This window comes from Sphaeramia orbicularis, chromosome 4, assembly GCF_902148855.1.
Source record: "Sphaeramia orbicularis chromosome 4, fSphaOr1.1, whole genome shotgun sequence".
Taxonomy (NCBI): domain Eukaryota; kingdom Metazoa; phylum Chordata; class Actinopteri; order Kurtiformes; family Apogonidae; genus Sphaeramia; species Sphaeramia orbicularis.
Window position 1 is genome coordinate 34,339,287 of NC_043960.1, and position 19,153 is coordinate 34,358,439.

At 37.4% G+C, this 19,153-nt stretch overlaps 1 protein-coding gene across 1 annotated transcript in view; it reads left to right on the forward strand.

Annotated features, from left to right (window-relative positions):
• Nucleotides 1-2,763: 2,763 nt before the first annotated feature.
• The window catches only part of gng12b (guanine nucleotide binding protein (G protein), gamma 12b), a 32,998-nt gene continuing 16,608 nt past the window's right edge, over nucleotides 2,764-19,153 (forward strand). The window contains exon 1 of the mRNA XM_030132750.1: nucleotides 2,764-3,014. The gene's annotated coding sequence lies outside the window, so the exon portion shown is untranslated. The remainder of the gene's footprint in view (nucleotides 3,015-19,153) is intronic.

Below are 19,153 nucleotides of genomic sequence, written 5' to 3' on the forward strand. Positions count from 1 at the left end.
AAGGCAATAGAAGAGAAGAAGAAAGAACCTGTGGAGGCATGCTTTCCTTTCTGTGGATTGTGTGTGTGTGTGTGTGTGTGTGTGTGTGTGTGTGTGTGTGTGTGTGTGTGTGTGTCTGTGCGCATGAGGGAGTGCGAGTGCAAGTCTGTGTGTGGAGTTAAAAAACGAGCTCACAAACAAAAATCGTCATTAAACTTGGTGTTAATATCAATGTTTACTCTTATGTGTTACATAGAAAGTAACCCAAGTTTGGCTGACCTGTGTGTGTGTTTGTGCGTGTGTGTGTGTGTGTGTGTGTGTGTGTGTGTGTGTGTGTGTGTGTGTGTGTGTGTGTGTGTGTGTGTGTGTGTGTGTGTGTGTGTGTGTGCATGTAACCCATCTAACCCTAACCCTAAATATACTACTAAATCATTAAGGACGCAAAAGTCATGTGTTGTGTTGTATAAATGTGAGATGGGGGTGGGATTTAATAAGTGTTCTTCTTCCCACTCCTTTTTGAGCAGTACATATTACATTTATTTTGTTATTACTAGTGTACATAGCAATTGTTATTTTGTCTTGATCATCTTTATTAATGTATTTGCTCTGATATTAGTTCCTTGTTCACAAAAAATGTTTACATTTTTCTTCTGCTCAAAACAAATAAATGAATGAATGAATGAATGAAAAAAAGCCTTTTTTGTTTAAAATCATTGCTTCCTGGTGCTTTTTAAGGCTAAAAACTCAAAAAAGACTGTTCCAGGTATTTTGCAAATGCCCATGTTCCTGTGACTTTAATAAAAGAAGCCTCAAATCATTACAAATTTCACTGCAATTTTTTGGAAAAGCTGCCACAAAATCAAGCACTTTAGGCCACAATAATCAAAGAAAAAATCCCGCGAAATCCTGGAGGGACTGTATAATGGTGGAATCTTACTCATTACTTTTACTGCAGTTCTGCACAGTTTTGACATACTTATACGTTACTTGAATAATTTCCATTTTAGGCTACTCTATACTTCTACTAGGGTGCCTTTTACTCCGGGGTCTGGCCACTGCAAACCAGGATGATCCAATGAGATCTTCAGTTGTGGAGATGCTCTGACCCAGTCATTTGGCCATCACAGTTTGAATCTTGTCAAAGTTAGCTCCTCATGTTTTCTTTTTTTTTTCTCTCTCTTATTATTAACCTTTATTTAACCAGGAAAAACGACTTGTTGAGATTAATAATCTCTTTTGCAAGAGTGTCCTGGGCAAGAAGTTACAAAAAATAGAAATTTCAGCCATATCCACACTAATACATACATAAAACAACATATCAGCTTCAAGTACTAGATGTTCACTTGCTACTTAATATTTCCAACCCACTGACAGGTCCCACTGTAATGAAATAATGAATATTATGACCACCTCATCTGTCAGTGGTCATAATGTTATGGCTGACTGGTGTATAATGTACTCATAAAGTATAGTGAAGTTCATGGATAGGACCCAGTCCAATTGCGAATCTTGGAACCGTCTTGCTGTGAGCCAACAGTCCTAACAGCTGTGCCGACCTGCTATTATATGATATCACAGTATATTATCTTCAGTACTATACTATTAATCTACCCAGTAGTTTGCAAAGCAACAGAAATTGGCCCCACTGTAATGAACAATATTAAAATACCTTGAAATGTATTAGTTGAAAATATAAACAGAATATACCATATTTCACCCACACAGTAGGCCTTGATGATACATGATAATAATACATGTACAATACATTACTTTGAATGCAGGCCTTTTATTTGTGATTGTTTTTACACAGTGATGTTTTTTACTTTTACATAAGCAATGGACCAAAGCAAGAATCTCTAAGACATACACATTTAAGCCATACATTTTACAATGTAAAGAATTTATAGGCCATTTCCAAAAAGCACTGTAGGGATTAATCTAAATTCTAGACCACCACAAATCTGATACTTTTGGAAGGCATTTCCCTCAACTTCAGCTATGTACCTTGAGGATAGGGCAGAAGAGAATTCCATACTTTAGTTTGAAAAGGCAGAAGCTCTCCCCACTGCAGATTTCTGTACAGCTATGATGGTCCTGAAGGGCAAACCTCAACAAATTGTAAAGCACACAAGAAAATGAAAAGCATGCAAACAGTAAAAAAAAAAAAAAAAAAAAAAAAAAAAAAAAAACATACACACAAATAAAAGAAAATCACACAAAGAAGCCCTCAATTGGGATTATTATGCATCCATAAATATATCTACCATGGGACATCCATGTGTGTTTCAGAAATGAAGGGGAGGGAAGAGGAGAGGAGAGGAGAGGAGAGGAGAGGAGAGGAGAGGAGAGGAGAGGAGAGGAGAGGAGAGGAGAGGAGAGGAGAGGAGAGGAGAGGAGAGGAGAGGAGAGGAGAGGAGAGGAGAGGAGAGGAGAGGAGATTCTTCTTCTGTCAGTATCATTATCATCAGTAATTGTCGTCATCATCATCATCGCCATCTTCATCATCAGTTGTCATCATCAACATCATCTTCTTCTTCTTCTGTCAATATCATCATCATCATTAACCGTCATCATCATCGTCATCATTGCCATCATCATCTTCATCATCAATCGTCATCATCATCTTCTGACTACGTCATCATCGTCATTAAACGTCATCATCATCATCATCATCATCATCATCATCATCATCATCATCATGTGTTCACTCCTGCCACCAGAGGGCGTTCTTGTCTTTTCCACAGCGGACAGAAATAAGAGACTCCCAGCCCAGAGGCTCAGACTCCACAGTCGCTCTGTCTGTCTGTCTGTTGGTCTGTCTGTTGGTCTGTCTGTCTGTTGGTCTGTCTGTCTGTCTCTTCGTGTCCTCTGTCGCTGTGCTGCTCATCAACGAGGCTGAATGTGTCATTTCTCCGTTGTGAAACACTTCAGTCGACAAAACCACAGTCCGGTTTTAATCTCAGGGGCTCCTCGTGGATTATCTCATGGCTCCACTTTGAAAAAAACAAAAAACTCCGTGGGATCTGACAAACCAGGTGAGTGTGTGAGCACAGAGATTACATGAATAATCTGTTAGTGACTGTAACATGACAAGTGAATGGACACTGACAGTCTGCTGTAGTTAAATAACAGGTAAACTATGACTTCTATCTGTGGAAACCAGAGGATCATTTCAGAGAGAGAGACATAAATGTAGTGTTCAGATTAGTTTGATTTGCTATAATATTACAGATGTTAATTTCCTCTAAATAGACTATACGTCCAGACAGTGTTTCCATCAGGTCTAAATGACTGACAGGTATAAAAGGAGGTTCTATGAGGGAAACACATGGTTTATTCTTATGGGTATGTCATTGAATGTCTGGCAGATTTGCTGTATACAAACAAAGGATGAATTTAAACTCGATTTTTTTCCCCAAGTAAAGTTGTAGCGACTGTTGTGAGTCCTTTACACTAAAAATATCCTATTAAATTCAGAAAAGAAGCCAAAGATCACGTTGCATATAAGAAAGAAGACTTATTGCTGGAATAGTCGTTCATCACATTTGCCTGTTGCTTTTGTTTCAGCTGTTGGTGTTTGTTTTGACCTTATTCCAGCCTTCTTCTTAATCTATCATATTTTTGTTGCTGGTTTGATCCTATCCAATATTTTTTCCTGCCTTGTGGCTTTGTGAAATACACAGTAATGTATTTGTAGGAATAGAATCTCCATGGGGTGAGAAGAGTGGAGTTCAGCAACTATTTGTCATGTTTTACAGCAAAAGACACAGATATAGAATGATTTGTTTGATTTTTTTCCCCCACAATAATGGAAGACTGGAAGTTTTGAGTCTTGACTACACTTACAGTAGATGCATCATGTGTCATATGCACTAAGGGTGGAAGAAAATATTGGTTGACCATTACAGTCGTGGAAAAAATTATTAGACTACCCCATGTTTTTTTTCTTCAGTTTCTTGTTCATTTTAATGCCTGGTGCAACTAAAGGTATGTTTGTTTGGAAAAATATTATGATAACAACAAAAATAGCTTGTAAGAATTTGATTTAAGAGCTGGGATTTAGCTATTTTCCATAGTTTTCTTGATAATAACCAAAATCACTTCAGTTTTTACATCAATAGCTATGGCATTATACTGCCAAAAACAGTGCTTTTATACATTCCATGTTTTCTTTTTTGTCTGTTTTAGTCACATGGTATACACAGGAGTTAGCACTTGATTGCATAACCCTTGTTTTTGATGACTCTTGATGGTCTAATAATTTTTTCCATGACTATATTTGTTTTGTGATACTGTATCACTTCTCAAAAAACACTATCAATTTGTAATAGTTCAGTGTAAATATCAGATTTTTGTTTTTAATGTCATATGTTTATTAACCAGATTGCACAAAAACTGGTGCAATGATATTGGATGTTATTTGGACTGCAAATGCAGATCCCTCTGTTCAGACTGTGTAGCAAACTTCATTACTGAATTGCTCTGCTACTTTGGAAGATTGAAAAAAATGCTGGTATCTCAGAAATTAGGGACTAAATCTCATCAGTTTCAGCTCATAAACATGTATACAGCACAGTTGTACATTTTTGTTAATGATGTTACATTAACAGATGACTTTGTGGTTAATAGGATTATATTTTTACATTGTAAAATTGGTTTTAGTGGAAAAATACTGGGGTACTGAAACGTAAAGCCTTGAAGCTGTAACATAAAATGTACCTTTAGCTAAATCACAATGGGGTAAATACTAAGACTGCATGATGCTGTGGAAAATATCGTGATATTACGATTATCACAGACCATTTTATGATTTAGATTTGAGTTTGCTATTGACAAGCAAACAAGTAGAACTCAGGTACAAACTTAAACTAGTACATAATTTTAAAAAGCAGCTTTAATTTGGCATTGTTCTCTGCTCAGTATCACAGAAATATGTCAAAACTGTAGACACATGAGAAAAGCCTCAAAAGCCTATCCAAGGTGTGAAAATTAGGTAGTTTTTATACCTGTGCCAGTTTTATACCATTAGTCCTATAGGCACTGCATTGGTTGCATTCTTCCTAAATGTAACAATGCCTACATCCCTGTCAATAAAAATGAAATATATGAATGAATGTTTTCACTGACTGAAATTGTGGCTGCCATCATAATTGGATTACTATTGAATCCCTAGAATATAGCTTTATTTTTTAACATTATGAAACTGCTTTGAGTGTAGATAAGATGAAAGGTAAGCTGTGTTGTAATGTTTGACGTCATTTTATTTTTGTTAAAAGAGAAAGCTGGTATAAAAACTATTGTTTAGAAGTGGAGGTAACAGTATCAGTACTGGGATTGAAAATCTTTTGATTCCCAGCTGTACATGAAGAATGATTTATTTATGTGATGGTGCCTGCTACATATGATCAAAGTTTATGTCAACATGGGTTTGACAGTTGTAATGCATACTTACAATACTGCAATTTGTTGCAATATAATGAATAGAAACTCCTGCATCATAATATTTATTGTTTTTTATTGTTATTAATTTTTACACAAAGATGCATGCATGCTGTATCCATTTGTCTATTTAATCTGAACAGCCACCAGTGACCAAAAGCATCTACTGATAAAATTTAATTAGTTTTGAGCCATTGATTGTAAAATAATATCAATAAATGTAAATAATTCAGGTAAATGCAGTTTCTCATCTTTTCAGTAGCATCAGTAGACATTTAGAGGTTCCGTAGTCAATGTGGAAACACCATCATCTTCTGCAAGATTGATTCACCAGTCAAACCCAAATACTTTTTAAAAAATGGCAGGGGTTGTAGATGCTTGTTTTTTGATTTAGTTAATGACGCATTTTGGGAAAAGTCAATTTTCTTCAGTTTTCTGTGTTTTGATATAATAAGCTTTGAATTTATTCTTTTGAACATCTTCATGATCAGTAAATTAAATATAAGAAAATACCAAAATGCAGAGGACAATATGTATAAAACAGTGATAAATCACTTTAAATGGTTAAATATTGAGAAACATCTATTTGAAAGTCAACATAAAAATATTTCTAAATCTTTAAAATCAAGCAAATCAGCTTTTCTGTAGTAAAACTGCTCTGGAGGGTTATGAATGATAGCATTTGTTGCTCCTAGTCACTCTGTCCAACTCCACCTGAGTGGGTTTTTGGTGATCATGTGGGTTTGGCTGGTGTTGCCTGGTTACAGTCCCTGTTGCAGACCTAAGCGTGGTTTAATCTCGTGAGAGTGTTGCCCCTTCCTCCCCCCTCCCATTCTCTCCATCTATCCCTCGACTCAAATTCCACACTCGGCCTCCAGGGAGCCTGTGTGTGCGTCACTGCCCCAGTCACAAAGCCGTTCAGAGAATGCTTCCAGTCGACCCGCCGGACCTGCCGCCGTCAGCCCCGAGCCCTGTTAGTCCACAGCAATATGTGAAAAATGTTCCCCTGCTTTGGAACACGTCACAGCGCTCACTCTCGGCCACGTCACTGCAATACACCAGAGTCACTGATCAACGGAAACTGTCACACATACACAGGCTGCTTTACCTGCTCATCAGCAAGTTCACAGCTCCTCACAACAGGACTTGTGGGATATATTCACTATTCCTCACAGACACTTTTGTTTGTATTCTACTAGTGTCATTGGTCTGATTGTACAGAGATAAACAAGCATAGAAGTGAATTACTAATTAATCCACAGTGTAAATGGTGCTCCATTATTACCACCAGATATGGCAAATAAAACTTAGATATGAAAGACATCTCTCAAACTAAAACGATTATCAAATTATTAATAGTTCCTACTCATATATTATATTCTCATCATCATCAATATGAACATGTACAAATACAGTATAAGAAATCCTATAGTAATAAACAATCAACTAAAACAAATTTTCTGACCTGGAATAAAAATAAAAACAGTTTTCAAACACACACAGATAAAAGGTACAGTGACTCTATAATGCAAACTAACACTTAAGTAGAATCATAGGTAAAAACTGGCATAGTTTGTCATTGCTGTTAATTTGTTTATAGTGTCTAAAAATAAAGTGAGTTTCCACATTGTGTAACCCTTGATAAGCAGTAGTTATGTAAATTATTGAAACCAACATTCTTTTATACAATAAAATGTTCTTCATAATACTTAAAAATCTAAATCAAAACTAAATTTAAGAAAAGCTAAACACTAAACTAAAACTATTTATGTGCTTGAAAAATGTCAAATAAATCCAAAACTCAAAATGAATAAAAAAAAACTAATGAACAAATAAGAAACCTAATTTTATGTACATGTACCACATTCACTCTTGACCTGTGTGCATTTTTCTCATTAGCAGAAGCCCTAGATACATGAGCCATGTACTCACAGCATTTGGCCAATGACATGACGCCGCAGCCTGTCAGCTGGTTAATTAGTGTCAATGTGGTGGTGACAGCAAGGTTATTTAATTCAGTGGTTCTTAACAGGTGGACGGTGGCTGACAAATAGTCGATCTGTCGTGTTTCCTTTGTAGAATATAACTGCATAATCCAATGAATAGTTACAAATACATAAACTGATGGAAGTGCAGTATTGGGCAGTAGAATGGCCATGGCCACCATTGAGGTCCTCATCAACCTCTGTATTTTTCCCAGTGTGTATAATAATGATATATTTTTTGGATGAATGTATAAAAAATTATATGCTCTATGTTTAAGGCTTTGCCGTATCTGGGTGGGGTGGGGGTGGGGGTTTAATAGACATAGGGGGCCTTGGCAGCAGAAAGGTTGAGAACCACTGATTTATCACAAATCAAGTCATTGTTAGTCAAATGTAAACTTCACCTTTAGTCCTGCATTCACATTTTACCTTCTGTTTACAGCCTCCAGTGTGGATGCAGATTGTAAAAATATCACACACTTTGTCGCTTGCTTTTATTTGGTACGACATCTGATGTGGATTTGGCTGAGAGGGAGTGTTATTAGAGTGACAGTATCCCAAGATTATTATGGTAACGGGCTCTCAGACAGGGGTTTGATGCTGATGTCAAGGAAAGGAGATGTTGCCATGGAAACTAAACATCATAGCCAGAGACCCTGTTCGTGCCTTGTATTAACCAGGGATGGGCAGATGGGCATTTTACGGAAGAGGATTAGGGCCACTGGGGGAAAAAAAATAAAAATTAAGGTAGGACGGATTTAGGTGACTTTTTATGGATGCGAGGGGTTCCAGAGGAAGCAATTCACTGTTAGATGGGCAAAAGGTGAGTGAATGTTATGTTTTGAAATTTGTGTACGTAAATTTGAAGAAAAAGCCACTGATATCTATTTCCCTTCCTTTTGCTCATCTAACAGTGAAATGGCTTCCTCCGGAACCCCTCAGATGCATAAAAAGTCACCTAAATCCAACATTATGTCAGCCTGCTGTACTCCTCCTGCATGCCATGAAGCGAAAGTGACACTCTCCCTGAATGTCAGAAAAAAAATTCAGAATTCTGAGAAAAAAATCAGAAATCTCACCTAAAGCTCAGAATTCTGACTTTTTTCTTAAATTCTGACTTTAAGCTTAGAATTCTGACTTTTTTCTCAGAATAATAATAAAAAATATATATTGGACTTTAATTTCTATTTTTTTTTCCCAGTGGCCCTAATCCTCTTCCATAGCAGATTCTTTTTGAGGTTGAATTACAAAGACAATTTCCATCGATTAGTCATGAAGTCATTGTAACACATGCATTCCATCCAAATCAAAAGAATAATAATAAAACTTTATACTCTGCTATAGTTTATTCTTTATACCACTTATTTATTCTTATTCTATTTTTACCCCTTTAGAAAAAAAAGCAAGGCATTTAACAAAGTGAGAGAGAAACAGTATCTGAATTCTCTGTAAGTGCTGTGCATCTAGTAAATTCACACTGAAAAATGTTTGAATCGTGAATCTTTAAAAAAAAAAAAAAAAAAAAAAAAACAGCGAAGGAATTGAACTACAAATATCTAGTTTAATTTTTTTTTTTTAACACTGTTTCAGACTTGGAGCATTCAGGCAGAAACAGCACCATAAACATTAGTTCTGACATTCTGTGTTCTATGAAGTAAAATATAAAATTCCAACTCCCACCCCTCAAAACAACAAAAAAATAAGAAGATATTGCCTATGCTCCAAGTATACCTCCAAGTCATCAGCAGTGATGTGGTTTAGGATTAGGCTGCTGCCCCCACAATGGATGGATGGATGGATGGATGGATGTCACCTATGCCTTTTGTTTTGACTACTTGGTTAGTCATACACATCCCTACTGTTAAGGTGTCCTGAGTGATCCCATCACACATGTATATGTCTGTTCACACCTGGATTAAGATTCATCCACATGTTTGTGTTGTTCAGTGATGTCTTCTGATCAGTTCTTACATCCTTCTCACTCTATATGCAAACAAATAAACTCAGCAATACCCTGAAACATCAACACAGTGAGGCTCATAGACTGGCACAGAGACTCTAAGGTGGAGAATTTTCTTGTCTAGTGCAGGAGCTGAGGCTGTAAATCACAATGTCCACCTTAAACGCTGATATGGTAACTTTGATGATTCTATTAGTTTCAATGGCTCACTTTAGTGATGTCTATTGTACCTTCAAGTAAGTAAATTAACTAAATATACATCCATTTATACAGACCTGTATGAACTACAGATATGCTATTATCTCAGAGTATAAAAATGGCAGAATTATACTTATGAAGCACCAGCCATATTATTATTAGCATGCATCTTTAAAAACGCTTGAATGTGACACCGTAGGGGGGCTGACTTTCATTTATGGATATGATGTCAGCTGAATAAGCAGTCCTTCAATTTGATCCAGGACATATTCGTTTTTACAATGAGGACATACTGTATGTGTCCCAAACCACCTGTCAGTGCATCCTTAGTGGATTCAGACTTTGCATCACCTCTTTCTACTTACTGATCAGATCACTCAGGAGACTAGAGGAGGTTAATGTCAGGTTTGAGCAGGGTCAAAGTTAGGATTTGATTGTTTATTTCTACATTGTGTTTGTGGATTAGCACATAGCCACACCTTGTAGGTTACTGTTAACTATAAAAAGCCTTTCAGGTACAAATGTGAGCCATGTTGGGCTATATGTAAGTTAGTGTTTTTCACCCTTGGGGTCAGGACCCCACATGGGGTCACCTGGAATTCAAATGGGGTCACCTTAAATTTTTAGTAATTGATAAAAAAAAAACAAAAAAAAAACCACGTACTAATAAAAAAATATATGGTGATTTGAGAGAGGCAATCACAATACATAAAAGACAAACTCTGAAGCTGAAATTGAAACTGAAGCACTGTGGTACTGTTTATCTTTCAAATGTTCATTGTGGTCGGTTTCAGATGCTGCAGCTCTTTCATAATTCATAGTTTGAGTTATTGTTTGTTCAGTATTAATTGTCAGCCTTGTAAATCCAAACTGGACTGACTGTACATATCCTGGCCAAGGAAAATAAAATTCTCATTTTGTGCAGTAATTTACACCTGGCTTTTCTGCCTCCGTCCATAATAATATACATTATATAGACTAAATGTCGTGTAAAATGAATGTTCATTTGCAACAGAGGTATAGCAAACTATTACATTATCAAAAACAAATTTTTCCCAAAATAAAATGTCTCCGTTTTGAATGTCTGGGGTCACTAGAAATTTGTGATGTTAAAATGGGGTCACGAGCCAAAAAAGGTTGGGAACTACTGAGTTCTTTTTTTGTGTATGGGAGCAGTTTATAAATCTCTGCTGTATCTGCTGTCCTTTATGGAAGTGTGTCCTTGTCGTACATGGGTTTTGTACCACAGACGGACACCCACGTCTGGTGGTGACTCTACACCTGCCCATGTGACACTGTTCGCCAGGTCACCGCTCAGTCACCCTGTGCATGATCTCACTGACATTGTGGGACTTGTCATATTGCTGCAGTAGGATATTTATAGATGATTTGCTTTGTTTGGTCCCACATGACATGCAGCTCAACTGACACAATTACACAAACGGACTCCAGGTCTCTGGTGCGTCTGTGCAGTATCAGGAGAATCAGTGGAGTCTCTGAACGCAGCCATTATGGTTCAATTTAATTAGCTTCTCTTTCAACCTCTCCCGGCTGACTTGTTTCTGTGGGGTGGATCTGGTCGGGTTGTGCTATGTCCTGTATATCTCTCTGCTCAAATATAACAGGGCGCCTGATGATTCTGTACAAAATACCACTATTTGATAATAACAACAAATGAGACACTGTTATGAAAAGAAGTCCAGGATGAAAAAATACAGCATATGGAAAGATCTCCTTGTACCTGAGAGAGAGAATGAACATTTTCATTCGTACTTCTTGTTGACTAGCATTGCGAATTGCTAACCACTGCACTGAGGTAAATTTCTCAAACGGTAATTTGATTGGCCTGGCTAAATACTTTTCTACTGCTAAAAATAATCCAGGAAATTAATGTAGAAACAGACCTCAACATGTAGTCTTTCAGTTGTAATCTATGGGTGAATGCTGCCCTTCAAATGTAGACTGATGAATCCATACTGTCACACAAAATAAATTAATACAATCTCTTAACTTTACGAGATAAATTACTTACCATTAAATCAAAACACAGCAGACAAAAATGCAAAGGAAGTCAGTAGTTAATAGGGGATGTGTGTTGTTCATGAGTGTATTGACACCTTGTCTGCGTCATCTGACAGGAGAGTGGGACATTTTCCACTGTCCTTGAATGAACCACACAGATTTGTATATTCCACCTGTAACAATGCACTTATCTCTATTCCAGTATGCTGTTTAATTTGTGTTCTACTGAAATGAAACACAACAAACCTGTGCTGATACTGGACCATACGGTAAATTATAAACTAGACAAGGAAGTAAATTGGTTGCTCAGCAACTGCAACACATTGAGTAATAAAACATCTTTGGTTTCAGCACTGTTCCACAACAGACGTGTGAGTGTTTGTTGAGCAGATTAATGATTTATCCTGGTAAAATATAGGCTATTCTGTGTTACATAGTGCAGCCTAATGCTCTGTCTTTGCTCGGTCTTTAATTTACTGATGTTTATTGCAAAAACAAGACAGAATCTCTGCTCTGCTGCCTAAATGTACGAAATTACACCATGTATTACATCTTTTGGGTTTTTTCATGTTTGCATCTTTTATTTAATTTTAGTCTATTAAAAAGTTTTCGTTGTGTTGCATGTTTTATATTTCTTTCTATGGCATCTTTTGCTGCATTTTCATCTTGTTGCTTCTTTTACATATATATATTTTTTAAAACTCATCCATATTTGCCACTGTGTGTTTTGTGTGATCTTTATCTTTTGTGTTGTTCTTGTCTTGCTGTTGCATTGTTTGCATCTTGTTCTTCTCCTTTACATTTCTCTTTGTTGAAGTCAACACCTATTGACCTTCAGTTTGGGAAAGGCCCATATATAGTACTTGAACTGATCTAGTCAAACTACCATATCATGCAGCCACTTCGTATAAAGTGTGAAGTGACACCCCAGACCAGAAGACCTGGACATCTGACTTTTGTTACCAAAATGCAGCAGAGGCTATTGTTCTCTGACAGAAGTTATTCAGTCTATGCTTTCTTTAACTGCTGAGAAACTGGCACTCCTCCCACATGGGTCAGTGACTCTGTGTGTAAACTATTGCTACTCGTGTCTTCCACCTGTGAATGAGAGAAAGATCAGGTTACAGCCTAAGCTTCATCGGTCAATCCATTATTCATCAGACCCCATCTCCATAATAAGTCATATCTCTTGTCAGACTTTATGCTGCCTGTGCAGTGCTGCCCTCTGCTGGCAGATAAGGAGATTACACTGGCACTGTTGGAGTAGTCACTGAAAAGTAACATTTCTCAATTTCAAGGTTCACTTCTAGACACTTCTTTTGTAGACAAGGCCAGTGTCTGTCATTCTTATCGATTCACTCGTAATTGGAACAGTTTAATAAGAGCAGAAAAGATCCCACCCTCAAATCAGTGGATCAGTAACACACTGACACAGAAGGATAGTAATACAAAACTAAGACATACATTCTCACAGGCAGTAATAAAGGAGCAGCAGCATTTATTTGTTCACTGCAGCATGAAATAAACTTGGTCAATATTTTTAAATCCAACATTTTGCTTCTTATTGCATCTATAGTTTAATTCTTCATTAATTCAAATTCCCCTGTAATTACTTTCATTATATTACTCTCTTTATTATGATTGGATCTATTGTGTGTTCCCTTTTCTCAATATTTCCATCTATTTATGTTTTTGTTTTTGTTTTTTTTGACTGTGCATGTTTGATTCATTTATTTAGCAGCACGTTGAACAGTCTTTAGGCATGAATTGCTCTGTATAATGTAAATAAACCTGTCTCAGCTTTTCTAATAAGATCACCTGTGTTTTGTAAAATGTATTTTGTACTGGCAAAGTTATCGGCTCTTCATTCTTCTTCTTTAGGGCTGTATTTGTGGCTGTGGTCAGTTCATTTAGTGGTATTTTTAAATGGCTCACACAAAGGATTCTGGGCTTGAAATGTTTGTTTTTTTTTCTCTCTCTCTTTTATTAGCACTTTGTCCTCTCTGCATTTTACTCTTTGAGATGACCTTACTAGTCAGGATCAGTATGACTGCACCTGCAATAACAGTTGTATGATGTTGGAGCTTTTTCCAGTGTGAGATGGTATTTACAAATATCCTGTTTGTTGCATTGTGGGAAATCTAGAATCCAATGTTTGTTTATGGCGCAGTCAGGATGTTTCTCCTGCTCTTTGCTATTTTCTTTCTATTTAACCATGTCTTTTTAGAGGTACATTACCATGATGAAGCCACTTTAACCCACAAAGACCCAAACATCCACTGGTGACCAAAATCATCTACTGATCTCAAGTGTTTAATAACCACTAAGCCTGTGGATATGTTGAAATAATTGGTGTAAAATACAGTTTGTCATCTTTTCATGGTCATCAGATATGACCCATTTGGACGTTCAGAGGCTCTGTAGTGAACATGGAAACACCTTCATCTTCTACATTATTTATTCACCAGTAAAACCCATGGAGTTGGATCAATGACAGTGGATGAAATGCTTGGTTTATATTCAGTTAATGATATATTTTACTGAAAGAGTCACTTTTTCTGCAGTTTCCTCTGTTTTTGATATCATACTTGTCAACTTTAATCTGAACTTTATGAACATCTTCATGATCAGTAAATCAAATACAGGAAAATATCAGATTTATACTGATAAAATACAGAATACAGAGGATACTATTATGAATAAATGGTGATAAATCACTTAAGAAAGGTAAGATCTAGAGATAATATAATTTGGAAACTGACATAAAAGCAGCGCTGGGTCTTTATGGGTTAAAAATAAGAGTCATGTTACTTTAGAATCTGCCTCCACTGAGTCCAGACTGTTGCATCACAGTGTATCTACAGTAGCTCGCAATGGACAGACCAAACACTGGCTCTAGAGACAGCCTTTCTGGCAGCCGCTGATAGTTCCTCTACCCTCTTGGCAATCTGCAACCTCACCACTTTGTAAAATACTATGCAAAAGTCTTAAGCCACCATTAGGTTTGTAGTTTTAGCAGGATTATATTGACCCAACATGTGCATTTCTCAGTCTCTGTGCACCTGGAATATACAGAAAATATGTAACCAGTTCTAAAATCTGAACCTCAGAAAAACATACATTTTATTGAAGCTATATGGCATCATCTGGACAGAGAAAAGAGTAAAGGATTGCCAAGTGTGACTATACCACATTATTCTTCAAGAAAACTTCTAGACAGTCGATTCAAGAGAGTTTCAGACGTACTAAATCCAAATGGAGGTCACTCTAAATGCTCAGTTTCACCTGTAGAAGCCATTTAGTTCAGATTTGTGTGTGTTTTAAACTGTGTACATATTTCCTGCATTTTCTTGTTGCATCGTAATAAAGAGAAGTATAGATGCATGTTCATTAAAATGCTGCGAAAACAACAAAGCTACAAGCAAACTCACCCCTATATATCATGTGTCCCTGTGTGTTACTAAATGCTCCAGGCCTTTCAAAATGTATCAGTGATTGATGAAACACATGCAAAGTAAATGCTAAAAGTTACTCTTTGATTAAGAGATGCTTACCTCCCAGCTATAGCAAATGTTAGATTAATGATAGACATTGAATTAAATCTGCTGAACAACCAACCAAACTGGATGCCATTTTGATAATAGTTTCCTCCACCTGATGGCAGCATCGTGCAGTCTAGTTTCTCTTTTCCCTTGGTTTTTGGCTCACCCTTTATTATTTGGGCATTATTTGAATGCCAATACATGACAATGGACTGATCCTATTCCTGACTTTGATATATTATGCAACGCTTTTTTTTGTTAATTTTATCAAAGCAGTTGTAGTCAGGGTCATCTATCCCTTCAGTACCTGATCACATGACTTGGCATATCGTCTACTTTTGAGCAGGATTGTTTGACAATGTAGTGTCATATGTTACCAGTGCCTTAAAACACAAAATGTTCACTTTTCTGCATGTTTTATGTAATTAAATTTCATACCAGTTTGGGATCCTTTCCTGTTCCTTATGGATCAATTGGAGGTCGGATAAAGAATATTGACACATGTAGCTTTGAAGGGACAGCTTTTGAGAGCATCGTGGGAGTTGAAAAGTGTCACACTGATATGCAGGTGTTCAACAAAGGCTCTTTTTTGGCTTGCGTGCAGGTGTGCTAATAGGCTGCAGGGCCTCGCTCTATTCTGCCCATTTAGCAGAAACAGAAACCTGCCCTCTGTTAATGGATATCCAGACCACTGTGTTCATTGTCTTATAGTTTATTTACTGCTGCATTTTTCACACCGATCACAATAAACATTACATAACATCAAGGTTTCAGGTGAAATGTTTACTGAACACACGATAGACCAAGGTGTAAGTGTCAGGTTTGGGTTCAGTGCAACGTGAGATTTTGAGTGCCAGGGTGTGTGTTTATGCATGTAGGAGGAGGTTTACACATTTTCTTCATTATTGTCGCACCCAAGGGAGATCCCAGGCCTCTGCAGACATGTTTTCCATCCTGTTTCATAAGCATGTGTTCATATATGGGCATCTTCCTTCCTTCTGCTCCTTTGCACTACGTCCGTTTCCTGAACACCCCCCCACCCCCCATCACACACACATATACACTCCTACTCATGCTGGTTAGCAATAAGCAGAGGTGGGAGTGACTCTTTCCCATGCAGGAAATAATGTGGTTAATACTCATTTGGTCACCAGTTCTAATAGATTCATTGTTGTGCCTGTTGCTTTTTGCATTTTTTTCTGTTTTTATTCTGGTGCATGCAAGTTACATCTGCAGCCATTTGTTAAAAGACACGCAAATGTCCATTCCTAACATTCATAGCACACATCTCTACTCTGGTTATTTCATGGAAGAGGAAGAAAGACCTGTTTGATCTGTAGGTGTGGGGCATTTTTTCACATGTGCAATATCCCTTCCAGCTTCCTTCTGTTCTCAGGAATTAGGGTGTAGTGCATGTTGCTTATGAAAATAAATCAGCGACTTTCAGAGATTTACATTCTTAATGTTATTTATGTATGTGCACCTCTAATTCAGGGAATTTGCCACAGGATCAGTGTGAACTGGGTGGCCTCCATCTGGCCCTGATGGATGCAGATACTGTAGGAGATTAGCTGTCCTATCTGCACAGCTCTACTATAGACACATGTTGTCTTTGAAGTAGGACAAGCAGCCTCATCAAGTTTTTGCCACAAGGGACAGAAAGTATTGGATTTTTTTTTTTTTTTTTTGCTTTGAATTAACAACATAAAGTCTTGTCCTGTAGTTTTTCTGCAGATAATTTCAGCATTTTCCTTTTGATGTTTTGTGGGTTTCTGTGTACATAAATAAAACCATTAGTGTGAGTGACTTATTACTGGAGGGTGAAATGTGTAATTACCAGATTCCCCCTTCTTGTTGCCTCCTTGTGACATATTATCAGCTTTCTCAACAACTAGGTCACTGCAGATCCTGTTTCCATAAAAACAATTTTCATGAAACTGCCTGCCAGGTGCTGACTTCACCTCTACCTGTTAAGGCAATAGCAAAGATGGTTTGCATTATTTTTTGCAAAGATAATTTTTATTCTTGTGCACAAAGTAAGCCGCTGCACAACCACAGTATGTTTGACAATGAGCAGTCACCCAGTTTACAGTATCTGTCTGTGTGCTTCTGTGTCCACTTGTGTGCCACGTGTCTGTGAGACAAGAATCCCAGCCACCTTGATCTTTGCAGCAGGAGCTGGCCAGGGGAATGTCGGCCTCCACTTAACAAACATAAGGGTCTGGCAGTTAAGAGAGGAAGACATAGCAGCAGTTGGGATGTCACCCTGCCTAGAAAATCTGCCCAGCCACTGGTTACATGCCTGGGATTCTTTCAACAAGCTGCTCCTTCCTGCTTTGATTTTTTTCTCTGAAACATTTTCCTACACCAGACAGTGGCAAAGGAAATATTTTCCAGTCCAGAAATAAGTTGTTTTTAATTGCATTTCCTCATGAGTATACAGTTGGTGGTCTGTACTGCTGTAAAAATGCCCCTTTGATTGATGTTCATTAGGGGCGAAACAGGGTGGTATGCTGCTCAGCATTGCACCCGCGTTCCATTGGAGTTACACTGTTCTGAAAACAAACCGCTGCAACCGGCCCTCACATACTTTCCCTGTGAGATCCTGGTTGGTGCTTTGAATGAATACAGCGTTATAATGCTCCAATATGCATGACTGAAAAAGACTCAGTCATCATTTGAACTCTCTGCACCAGAATAGGTTTGCATATCATAATGTACGAGGTCACCATTGACTGAGGTAATGCACACGGCTCTGCTTTAGGGGGTTTCTTGCTCATTTTGACTAATAAGTAGTCTAAGACTACCTCAAACTTCAACTCTGCCCTTTTATGGAGCAAAAAGAAATGCTTCTGGGTCTTTGTGACCACATGACGGCACAACTGTTCGCACTGCTGTAAATCATTTACTGCAATGTGATAATGTATATTCAAGTGTCCCGTGTACCTTTTGTTGTCAAACTATGTTACAATAGAGTTCTCACGAAAAGAACAGAGGGTTAACTACAGACAATGTGCACATGGTTTACAAGAAACAAAGAAAGACCTGTTGACATTAAAGTTGAGAAGTCCAGCAAGAAATCCCGTTAAAGGATTTCATGGACTTTAGCTGCTGGTATGCATACAGGCTTTTGTTCAGCTTGCAGCATTCCTTCTTTTTAAATGTATATGCATTTTTCACAAAACACGTGTCGGTTCATCTGTTACTGAGCATTCAGCCTGCATGTTCTGCACATGTGACTGCACCACAGAGAACATGCACATTGGCTTTTACTCTACAACCATGCACATATTTGCACACAACACATAAGAGACATTTATAAAAAATGTAATGACATGTTGACAAAGGTTTTTTCTGTTCTTAAAATTTTCATTTTCATTTTTCTAAGTTTTACTTAGAATTTCTCAGATCTTATATTGAAATAAAAGTAGCAACACTACAATTTAATTTCTGCTACAATGCAAATACAGTTCCTGCAGGATAAAGTACAAATGCAGTGGTAGCAGATAATTGCATAGAATCAAATTTTTATAGCCAAAACAGCCACTATTGCACAGTCACATGTGCTTTGAATTAGTAGTGCATACACATGTATTCAGCATTTGCGTGCAGAAAGGGAGGGTGGAGCTAATGTTAACCTGTTTATAAAATGGTTGATGGTTGGTTTGTAAATGCATTATATTTTAGAAACTCTGTAGATGTTATGCAAACTAAAACTGCAATGTGTCTTGGTACAAGTATGTATAAAATACTGGTACTTTCCAGCCAGGCAGAATGACACCTATTCAGACTGTTGAAAGTCCAGGAAAACCCAAAAGTAAAAAGTGATATTTCTGAAATTTTCATACTGAACTATTTCAAGAATCGAATACATGCATTTGATATCACTTCCAAAGTTTGCATGCGGTGACAATAGAAAACTCCACCAAAGTTTCTTATGTGCTCATACTGTGACCCTTGAGCCCAGTGAAGTGGATGGTTGGGATTCTTTCTCACTTAATGGTACTATTTCATTGCTCTGAATCTCT